This window comes from Alnus glutinosa, chromosome 2, assembly GCF_958979055.1.
Source record: "Alnus glutinosa chromosome 2, dhAlnGlut1.1, whole genome shotgun sequence".
In the NCBI taxonomy this organism is placed as follows: domain Eukaryota; kingdom Viridiplantae; phylum Streptophyta; class Magnoliopsida; order Fagales; family Betulaceae; genus Alnus; species Alnus glutinosa.
The window spans coordinates 16,168,160-16,179,768 of NC_084887.1; positions in this window are offsets into that span (position 1 = coordinate 16,168,160).

Below are 11,609 nucleotides of genomic sequence, written 5' to 3' on the forward strand. Positions count from 1 at the left end.
TGGTCATGGCCGTTCGGACGGACAACTATGCGACAGGATTTTCAGAAAATTTCGCTGAGAAATCTTTCCTGTTTAAGAGCCGCGTCCGGATGGGATGGCACATCGTCCGGACGGTCGTACGTCCGCTGCAAGTAATTTCCTTATAAGGCTTCGCGCGTCCGGACCATGGGGGCTAAACTTCCGGACAGTTGAACTTCAACATGCAATTTCCATATCTGCTATGCGCGCGTCCGCACCAAGGCTTACAGATGTCCGGACAGTTGAAGTCGAATCGGCAATGTCTGGACCAAGGCTGACTAACGTCCGGACCGTGATATTTGAATTGCGATTCTTGCCTTAAGGAGATGCGCGTCCAGACGGGATACCACATCGTCCGGACAGTTGAGTCAGTCTTCCCATATTTGAACTTGGAAAGAATTTGAAGCTGGTCGAGTACTGATAGGCGTCCGGACGTGCTGCTGAGTTGTCCGGACGGATGCAAGCTGGATAGAAACTTCTTGACACAGTGGAGGGTCAAGACGGAAATGCACGTCGTCCGGACAGATGATGCTTGGTCTGACAGGCGTCCGGACGGTATGGCACGTCGTCCGGATGGATGGAACAGTGGTCAGATAGGCGTCCAGACAGGATGGCTCGATCGTCTGGACGGCTGACAGGGAACCGAAATCTTCAATCTTTTACGCAGTGCAAAGTCTTCTGAGAGTGCTATGAATAGTGGAATCCCTGTTTACAGCATCTTTACACAAACAAGTGATTTTGTCTAGAATGAGGCCAAAATACTAACATCTTCAATATTTTTGTCTCTGCTTTTATTAGATCTTATTAATATTTTTATTTCTTTGCACTCATCTTAATTATTTAAGGAATCTTTTAAGCATACTTTACCAATCCTGGTGGGAATGATCTCGTATTTGCCTATTATACTATCGTTTTGATCTTGTGCACTTGCTAGTAAAACGTACAAGTATTTGCCTATTTATTTAGGTAGATATTTGAACAACAATCGTGTCTTAATGTCCAAACAAGCGGGTGATGGTTATGCGAGACAATGGGGAGGTGATGATTGATAGTGATGAGATGCCCGAGCTGGTCGATGCTAATGATGATGATGATGGAGTGGAATACCCCGTAGAAGGTGAGTTTCTTGTTGCCAGGCGTGCTCTCAATATGCAAATTAAGGTAGATGATATGGAGCATCAGAGAGAGAACATATTTCATACTAGATGTCATGTAAACAACAAGGTGTGTAGTATGATTATAGATAGGGGAAGTTGCACCAATGTAGCTAGTACCACCCTAGTTGAGAGGTTAAGCTTACCTTTACTAAAGCATCCTAGACCTTATAAGTTGCAGTGATTGAATGAATGTGGGGAGGTCAAGGTCAAAAAGAAGGCTTTGGTGGCTTTTACCAATGGGAGGTATAGTGATGAGGTGCTTTGTGATGTAGTTCCAATGCATGCTGGCCATATTTTGTTGGTGAGACTGTGGTAGTATGATAGAAGGGTGATTCATGACAAGTTTAGGAATAGGTATAGCTTTGTAAAGGATGGAACAACAATCAAGCTTGCCCCTTTAACCCCAAAACAGGTCTATGAGGACCAACGAAAGCTGAAAAGTGAGTTTGAGCAAAAAGGAAAGGGTGAGGCCGAAACACAAGAAAGAAAAATAAGAGAAAAGAAAAATAAGGGTGACGCCGAAACCTCAAGAAAAAGTGAGAGTGAAAAAGAAAATAAAGAGTTGGTTGAGAATAAAGAAAAGAGAGTGGAGCCACGAGAGAAAAAAAGAAAGAAAACTTGCAGAGAGAAAAGTGCTAGTATTTTAAATTGGCAACATTCTGGTTGGCAAAAATACTTTATGTAATGGTTGCTTTTTAACAGGATGATCGGTTCTTTTCAAAGTCTTCATGTTATATGGACAATGTTTATTTCAAGTCATGTGACTGGTCACAAGTTTCTAGAATGAAAAACAGATGACTTCTATTTTAATCGTGTGTGTGTGCACAATATGTTAACAAAATAATATAAGTACAAAATTTAAATGACACAAGAATTTTGTTAACGAAGTGGAAAGTCAATTAAGAGAAAAACCACTCCCGGGCAACCAAACCCAGGATATCCACTATTCAAAAGACAAAGCTAGTACATAGACAATAACACTCACATACCCGATGCAGCGATCGTATATAGCACTCTGACATGTAACCCAACACGAATGCCTCCCAACCAAGTCACCTACTTGAATGGTTCTTCAATGGAATCCTTTACCTTAGGGACAGCCCCTAAGATAGACTTCAGTTTAGCACAACAACAAAACACAACGGTAACAGCTTCAGAGAGAACGGTTTAGCACAATAACTCTAAATAAATTCTCTAAGCTCTCCAGAATTCAATACCGAATTCTTACAAACAACATGCCTAGAGGCCTCTATTTATAGGCTACAGGAATCTAAATTCGCGTCTAACTTGAATTACCTAGGTGGCATCCAGACGGTAGCTGAGGGCTTCCGGACGGACAACTATGCAATCAGCTTTCCAAATTTGCGTGAAATTCTTTCCTGAATAGAGCCGCATCCAGATGGTGTTGCCCTAGCGTCTGGACAGTTGCTCTTTAGCTGCACACAATTTCCATATCAAGGCTTTGAGCGTCTAGACCATGAAGTATGACGTCCGGACTGTTGAACTTGTTAGTTTGTGATTGGCCTCATTCTGTTAGGACAAAATCACTTGTATGTAAAGATGCTGTTTTACAAGGCATTCCGCTATTCAGAAGTGCTTCAGAAGATTCTGCACTACTTGCAAGTCAGAAGATTTTCGGTTCCCTGTAAGCCGTCCGGACGATCTTGCCATCCCGTCTGGACGCTCATCTGTCCACTGTTCCATCCGTCCGACGACGTGCCATACTGTCCAGACGCCCAGACAGACCTAGCATCATTCGTTCGGACCCTCTACTGTATCAAGAAGCTTCTGTTCCAGCTTGTATCCGTCCGGATGTCTCAGCAGCCCGTCCGGACGCCTCTCAGTATTCGACCAAGCTTTATATTCTTTCCAAGTTCATTTATGGGAAGATTGATGCAACCGTCCGGACAACGTGGATTCCCGTCCCGGCGCGCTTCTCCTTAAGGCAAGAATCGCAATTCAAATTCAACCGTACGGACGCTAGTCTGCCATCGTCCGAACGCGCGTGCACCTGATATGGAAATTGTGTATTCAGCTTCAACCATCCGGACACCTGCCTATCATGGTCCGGACGCGCGCAACACAGATATGGAAATTGCGTGTTGAAGATCAACCGTCCGGACGGCCATCCCCCTTGGTCCGGACGCGTGAAAGCCTTATATGGAAATTACTTGTAGTGGACATGGGACTGTCTGAACGCGGCTCTCAAATAGGAAAGATTTTCAGCGAAAATCTCATAAATTTTGGTCGCACAGTTGTCCGTTTGGACGGCTCAGGTTCACCGTCCAGACGGCGTCCGTACATATTACTGCAGTTGCCCATTTGAACCCTCAGCCTATAAATAGAGGCCCCTGGGCATTGAGAACTGCAAGAATTCAGTATTGAATTCCTTCAGAGCTTAGAGAGTTATTTTGTGAAGTTGTCGAAGCTGACTTGTTCTCTCTCAAGCCATTGCAAGTGTGATGTTGCTGCGCTACAACTGAAGTCTATCTTAGGGGACGGCCTTAAAGTAAAGTATTCCATTGAAGACCCTTTCAGGTAGGAGACCTGGTTGGGAAGCGTTCGTGTTGGGTTACACGTTAGAGAGCAAGGTACGACCACTGCATCAGGGGTATGTGAGTGTTACTGCTTTGTATCTAGTTTTGTCTTCTGAATAGTAGATATCTTGGGTTTGGCTGCCCCGGAGTGGTTTTTCTCATCTTGAGTTTCCACTTTGTTAACAAAAATCCTTGTGTCATTTATTTTCTGCATTGTTATTTTTGTTGACACTTTGTGCACACACTGGCCTTTTACTTTTAGAAGTCAATTTTATTTTTTAGAACTGATGCATGCAATTTCCATATATAAGGCTAGAGCATCCAGACCATGAAGTCTAACGTCCGAACAGTTGAATTTCTTCTGCACGACTTGCCTTATCAAGGATAGCGTCCGAACGGTTGCAGCTGTATTTCGATATTTGTGTTTTGGAAAGAAATCTTTCAACTTGTCGAACACTAAAAGATGTCTGACGTGTTGCTGGGAAGTCTAGACGGATGCAAGCTGAACTAGTTCGAAGGTTCTCGACACAAAGGAAGGTCCGGACAGAAAGTTCTCATAGTCTTGACGGATGATGCTTGGACAGTTGAGCGTCCAGATAGAATTTCATGGCATCCAGACGGATGCAAGGGATCCGATTTCTCTAAGGTGGAAACTGTGCAGAATCTTCTAGAAGAACTTTAAATAAGAAGACTCTGAAAATAATTGAATCCCTGTTTAAAAGCAACATTACATGGAAGTGATTTTGGCCAATAGAATGTAGCAAATTACAAACCAACATAGAAGATTGATGTGAATTTTAATTGTATTCGCAAGTGCTTGAATTGTTTGCAGTTAATGGATTGCAAGTGCAAGGTTGATCCCACAAGGAATTGTGTTCTTGAAAACAAATTTATGACTAAATTAATCTAATCCTAACCTAGTTCCAAAAAATTAAGAGATTGTTTTCATGAATAAAAATCAAAAGCATAAACGAAATTAACTAGAGTGAATGTAATCAAATAGAAAAAAGCACTAAGGTATCGGAATCCGTACTCACAAACTCATAGCAACATATTCCCATGATCAATAGTATTTTCCAAAATTTTCACAATAAAATCCTAAGTATGTTTTACTTTTATTTCAAATAATTAATCAAAACCATCCCATGTATCCATTCTTTACACAAATCACAAAATAAATTCAATTTAAATTAAATCATCAAGTGTATCCATAAATCACAGCAAGATATCCAATTTAAATCAAAACATCAATTTTATCCGTAGAATAAATCACAAGGGATATCTAATTTTTTTTAAACAAAGAAAACCAAGCACAATCAATTATATGGAACTATCCTAAATCATCAAATGTATCCTTGAATCACAAAAGATATCAAAGAATCATTCCACAAAATTGAATAGAAGTAAAACAATTGAAAATCAAACTCATTAAAATTGAAAAATATTACATCACATGAGAACATTGTTGCTAATCATAAGTGAGTCTTCATCCTCAACCTTAGTTGAGGGTTTAGCCTCTCATGGCTAAAAATAAAATGCTAACTTGAATTGAAAACATTAAAAAAAAATTTAAAAGAACTTACAAGAAAAATTGTTGCAAGAAGACACCAAAATTATGCTCTAGCCTCACACCTTTTTACAAGAGAAGTCAGAAGAATGACATATTTATAGGGCAAGTGTAGGTCAAAAATAAACTGGAACAAAGTGTGTCCGTGTCCTTCTTGGAGTAGGACTGACCAGCTATGGAAATCTCAGGTGCTGCTCTTAATTCTTATGTAAAGAATCGGTGCTTTGTCCCCTTTCGTATTTTTTTCTTCTTCTTTGTATGCATGGCTGCAGGTTTGAGTGGGACATGAGTCGGTGCTTTTTATGGAAAGAAACAAGGTGTTTTTGGTTTGGAGAATCCCACGTGCTAGCTGTCCAGGTATCTTTCGGCTCTCTCAAACTTTGCATGGAAAGAATTTGTATTGCCCTTCCTTAAAAAGACGCGCATGCATAATTTGGAAAGAAAAACGTGCATGTGTTGTGTCTTGGCAAGGTGAGAAGCCTGTCTTCTTTAGTGCTGAACAGCTGCATGGATTCGGTGCTCTCTCAAGTCTGGAAAGTATCGTGTTTTTCCCAGCTCACGTGTCTTGGGTTGCTGCCTTATTATGGAAAATATCATGCAAAAGCTGCATGATCCAGTGTTGTTGCTTGGAGAACAAAAATGTGTCTTGGCTCTAGCTAGATGCTCACGTGTGCTCCTAATTCAATAAGGAAAGGCTGCAGACTACCCAGCTATGGAAAGGGATCAAGTGTCAATCCTTTTTCATGTGTGCATGCATGGAGAGTATGGAAATTCGGTGCTGTCTAGGTTTGGATGAATTAAGACCTGTGATGCATGTCAATTGGGAATGAATTCAAGTCTTGTGATCGAGAGCTGCTGTTTGTGCTTCCCTTTCCTATACATGTACAGGACTTTATGGAAGGAGATATGTGCTTGATTCGGTCCCCACAAGTTTGCCAGTCATGTGTCTCGGCCTTTTTTTGTTTTGGAAAGAAATCAGTGCTCTCTCACATCCTTAGGTTATTTCGGCTGCTCTATTAATCCTCCAGCAAGATGTGTGTCTCCAATATTCGGTCCCAATCATACTTATATAAGCTCTAAACACTTCTTTTCCCGCTTCTTTGCATTTCCACAAAAATACCGCTATTTTCTCTCAAAGACCTACAACACACTTAAATATCCAAACTAACCAAAAGTATTAGAAAATAACAAAACTAAAGGTTTAACAATTGTAAATTAAGGGCCAATTATACAATATTTGGCACTCATCAAAGATGTCCATAAAGATTCCATGCAGTTTCCAAGTCAGAACAGCCGATTCTTGTGCAACCGTCCGGACGGGCCTTTGAAGGTGTTCGAACGCCCCTCAGTGTCTAGAAGCTTCAGCATTGTAGCCGTCCGGGCGACCGAGCAACACCGTCTTGAGGCTAGGTCAAGCTGCTCCGAGCTCAACACAGAGTTGGATTTCAGCCGACTCTATTTGGAAAGTTTCTGCCAGACGTCCGCATGACGTGGCAACATGTCCGGACACTACCTAGTATTCCAGAATATTATGGGTTTCCTTTACAAACATGAAAAGGAGTGACAATGAAGACCGTCCGGACCTTCGGCTAAGCCGTCCGGATGTGGTCCTGTTTTGGGAAGAATTGCGCTATTCTAGAAATGCGGTCGCAGAAGACCGTCTAGAGGAGGGTAAGTTACCTTCCGGACGCTCCACAACTAGAGTCCAAATTTGTCTAGAATTAGGTTTTCTAAAGCCTATAAATATATGGCTTTAGGCTTGTAATTTGTAAGAATTCAGTATAGAATTCTATAGTGCTCTCTAGCTATTGCTGGTGTGTGCTCTTTGTTTGGTGTGAAGTCTATCTTAGGGGTCGGCCCTAAGGTAAAGGATTCCATTGAAGACCCATTCAAGTAGGAGACTTGGTTGGGAAGCGTTCACGAAGGGCTTCGTGTTAGAGTTAAAGGTATGACTACTGCATCAGAGGTATGTGAGTACAAGTGTCTTGTAACTAGCTTTGTCTTCGGTTTAGTGGATATTCTAGGTTTGGCTGCCCCAGAGTGGTTTTTCGCTTCACAAAGTTTCCACTTCGTCAACAAATATCCTGTCTCTTTTATTTTCCGCATTTAAGATATTTTGTTGCACACGAACACACACTTGGTAATTTAGAAGTCATTATTTATTTTCAAAAAGGAAAGACAAAGATAAGTTTTTATGCAAATGAGAGTGAGGTTAAGAGGGCCTTCTTAGCAGATCAGCCTATGATTTTTCTTGTTTACAAAGAATCTTATCTTAATCTTGATGAAACTAACTAATCTCTTCCTAGTTTGGCTGTTTCTTTGTTGTAGGAGTTCGAGGATGTATTTCCAGAGGAGATGCTGAGTGGGTTGCCGCCCATTAGAGGCATTGAGCATCAAATTGATTTCATACCTGGAGTCGTTTTCTAAACCGACCAGCCTATAGAAGTAATTTGGAGGAAACCAAGGAGCTTCAAAGGCAAGTTGAAGATTTGTTGACGTGAGAGAAAGCATGAGCCCATGTGCAGTACCAGTGCTACTAGTGCCAAAGAAGGATGGGACTTGGAGGATGTGCGATGATTGCAGAGCGATTAACAATATCACAGTAAAGTATCATCATCCCATTCCTAGATTAGATGATATGCTTGATGAATTGCATGGCTCATGTATTTTCAGTAAAATATATCTTAAAAGTGGATACCATCAAATTAGAATGAAAGAGGGAGATGAATGGAAAACTGCTTTGAAGACTAAATATGGACTTTATGAATGGTTGGTTATGCCATTTGGACTTACAAATGTGCCTAGTACTTTCATGAGATTAATGAACCATGTATTACATATGTTCATAGGCAAATTTGTAGTTGTGTACTTTGATGATATCCTAGTGTACAACAGGAACTTAAATGAACATATTGAGCATTTGATATGTGTGTTAGATGTGTTGAGATGTGAAAAGTTGTATGCTAATTTTAAGAAATGTACTTTTTATATGGAAAAAGTTGTTTTTCTTGTTAAATTGTTAGTACAAAAGGTATTGAGGTGGATGAAGAGAAAGCCAAGGCTATCAAGGAGTGGCCTATGCCTAAAGGCATCACTGAGGTAAGAAGCTTTCATGGTTTAGCTTTTATAAGTGTTTTGTTAAGGATTTTAGCACCATTGTTGCACCACTCAAAGAAAGGTTATGTTCTACACCTATATTAGCATTACCTAACTTTAACAAAACTTTTGAGATTGAGGACCTGTTTGGCAAGTTGTGGAAAATGGGATGTTTTATTTGAATAGTAGTAATAAATGATTGATGTGATATAGAATTTGAGAATGTTTTATAGAAAAGTGAAAAAGTTTTGTTTTGTAGTGAGTTTTTTTATTTGAATAGTAATAAAAAATTATTGATGTGATGTAAAAAGTGTAAAAAAGTTGGAATGTTTTTGATTTGATTTTTTTGGGAGAAGTGAAATGGAAATTGAAATGGTTTGGATTGGTTACCAAACAGCTCCTGAATGTGATGCCTCGGGAATAGGAATTTGAGTCGTTTTGATGCAGGATAGGCATCAAATAGCCTTCTTCAGTGAGAAGCTAAGTGGGGCGGCCCTGAATTACCCCACTTATGACAAAGAACTTTATGCTCTTGTTCGTGCTCTAGAGACGTGGCAACACTACCTTCGGCCAAAAGAGTTTGTGATCTACAGTGATCATGAATCATTGAAGTATCTCAAGTGTCAACGTAAATTAAATAAGCGACATGCTAGATGGATGGAATACATGAAGACCTTTCCTTATGTCCTCCGTTACAAGCAAGGTAAGAAGAACATTGTTGCTGATGCTTTGTCACGGAGGTATGTACTTCTTACTTCTCTGAGTGCTAAAATGCTTAGGTTTGAATATGTGAAAGATGTGTATGCCAATGACGCTGATTTTTCTGATGTGTATATGGCGTGTGATAAAGCGGCATTTGGTAAGTTTTACAAGCATGATGGTTATTTGTTTAAAGAAAGCAAATTGTGTGTGCCAAATTGTTCAATGCATGAATTATTGGTGCGTGAGGCACATGGTGGAGGATTAATGGGGCACTTTGGTGTCAAGAAAACCTTAGAAATTTTACATGAACAATTCTTTTGGACTAGGATGAGAAGAGACGTCACTCGAATATGTGGTAGTTGCATTACAGGTAGAAAGGCCAAATCTAAGGTTTTACCACATGGGTTGTATACACCCTTACTCGTTCCTAGAGAGCCATGGGTAGACATATCAATGGACTTTGTTTTGGGGCTTCCTAGGACAAAAAAGGGTAGAGATTCTATTTTTGTGGTAGTGGACAGATTTAGTAAAATGACACATTTCATTCCATGCCATAAAACAGATGATGCTACCAACATAGCTGATTTGTTTTTCAAGGAAATAGTGACACTCCATGGTGTACCTAGGAGAATTGTTTCTGATAGGGATGTTAAATTCCTTAGCTACTTTTGGAAGGTATTGAGGGAAAAATTAGGTACCAAACTTTTATTTTCCACTACTTGTCATCCACAGACTGATGAACAGATTGAAGTAGTCAATAGAACTCTAACTCAACTCTTACGCACTGTCATTCAAAAGAATTTAAAAACTTGGGATGACTGTTTACCATTTATAGAGTTTGCATATAATAGGACTATGCATACTACTAATCTTGTCCTTATTGACATAAGCAGTTATAATTATGTGCTTATTGATATATAAATAAATTCACTACTTCTGTGCTGATTCAGTTATTAATCTTGTCCTTCATGGTACAAGTAAAAAGAAAAATAGTGCTGCTTCTTAGGGGGTTGAGTATCAGATGAAGGTGACTAGGCCCTAGATAAGGTTTGACTTTTGACTAATCTAACTATGATTTTCTCTCTTATTTAGAAAATTCAGCTAGTTTAAATCATATCAGCAAAGATCATACCTTATTGAGAAAGCTTTCACACACACGCATAGCATGAGTTAAGTTTACTATTGAAAAATTTCTATCTGCAGGGAAATTTTTGTGCTTATTGACTCTTAACTCTCAATTATATCTTGATATATTTTTGAAATGCTATTGAACTACTTTATCAGTTATTTATACATGCGTGTTTTGAAGCTAACATTAGGGAAAATATTTTTCTGCAAATTTTCCTCTAGTTTTAGCTTTCCTATGTGAATCGACGGGACAAGCCTTCTTCTGTATCCAAACGCGTATGGCTTTCACGTCCGGAAGATGTTATGCTATGTCTGGATGCAGGCCTTTTTTTCCCAAATGTTGTTCTTATAGCAGGTGTCCGGACGGGATCTTTTCTGGGTAAATATTCACGTTCCTTTTACTTCTTGCCTTTAGCACAGCATTGCATTGTTCCTTTATTTTTTTTTCATGTTGTGTTTTTCTCGTGGTTTTATCCCGAGATTTTGGCATTTTCTGCACATCTCTTCTAATACCCAGGTATTTTCTTTGACTTCTCTTATTCTTTTAAATTTTAGTCCTTTTTAGAATATTGGAATAATCGTTGTTTGGGATGTTGATTTGAGATATTGTGGATGATTATTCTATCTTTGTATTGGATGGTTATAGATATATCTGTGTCTTTTGGATTGCTCTATTTTTGCATTCATTTGTGCATCCAATTGACAGCCGTCTTTATACCACATACTTTTTGAACTAACAGGATCTAATATTTTCTTGTAGATAAATGAAAACCAACGGCATTTCTGTCTAATCTTGTCAGGAATATGTCGTTCTGTGGCTTCCAGCATGGTGTCAGACAGAGGGCTCTTTGGAAAAATTAACTAGTGTTGAAGTCGTATGTTCAAAATTTCAAAGGTCTTAGATTTCAGATGAGCTCATTACCCCCGCTCATACAGAGTCTTCCGTAACTTCTTCCTCTAGATCTGCACCAGCTAAAGATTCAGTGGTGAATCTTCTTTATCGTCTTGCAGACCACTTGTTTAGAGGATTTCATTCTACGGATGATCGGTTTTGGGCTAGAAGACTTAAGTGACTGAAGATTTTCAATCTATGGTTTCCTGGCTGCAGGAGCAAGAAGCCAAAATGGCTCAAATTCAAAAGATGTGATATCTTGAGGTTTTGATTTTCTCTTATGTTGATTTGAGCTCTTGTTGAAACACTTTACTATTATTCTTGTTGTTTTGAATTTTAGTAATTGTGGTTTTTCCCTAATACTCTGTTTACCCTTTGTCCTTTTGAAACAAAAAGGGGGTGTATTTTTTATTTTTTGACCGGGAATGTATTTCCAAACCGGTCAACTGATTTTTGTCCCAAAATGGCCAAATGGAGAGTTTGTTAGTATTTTATATTGGCAACATTCTAGT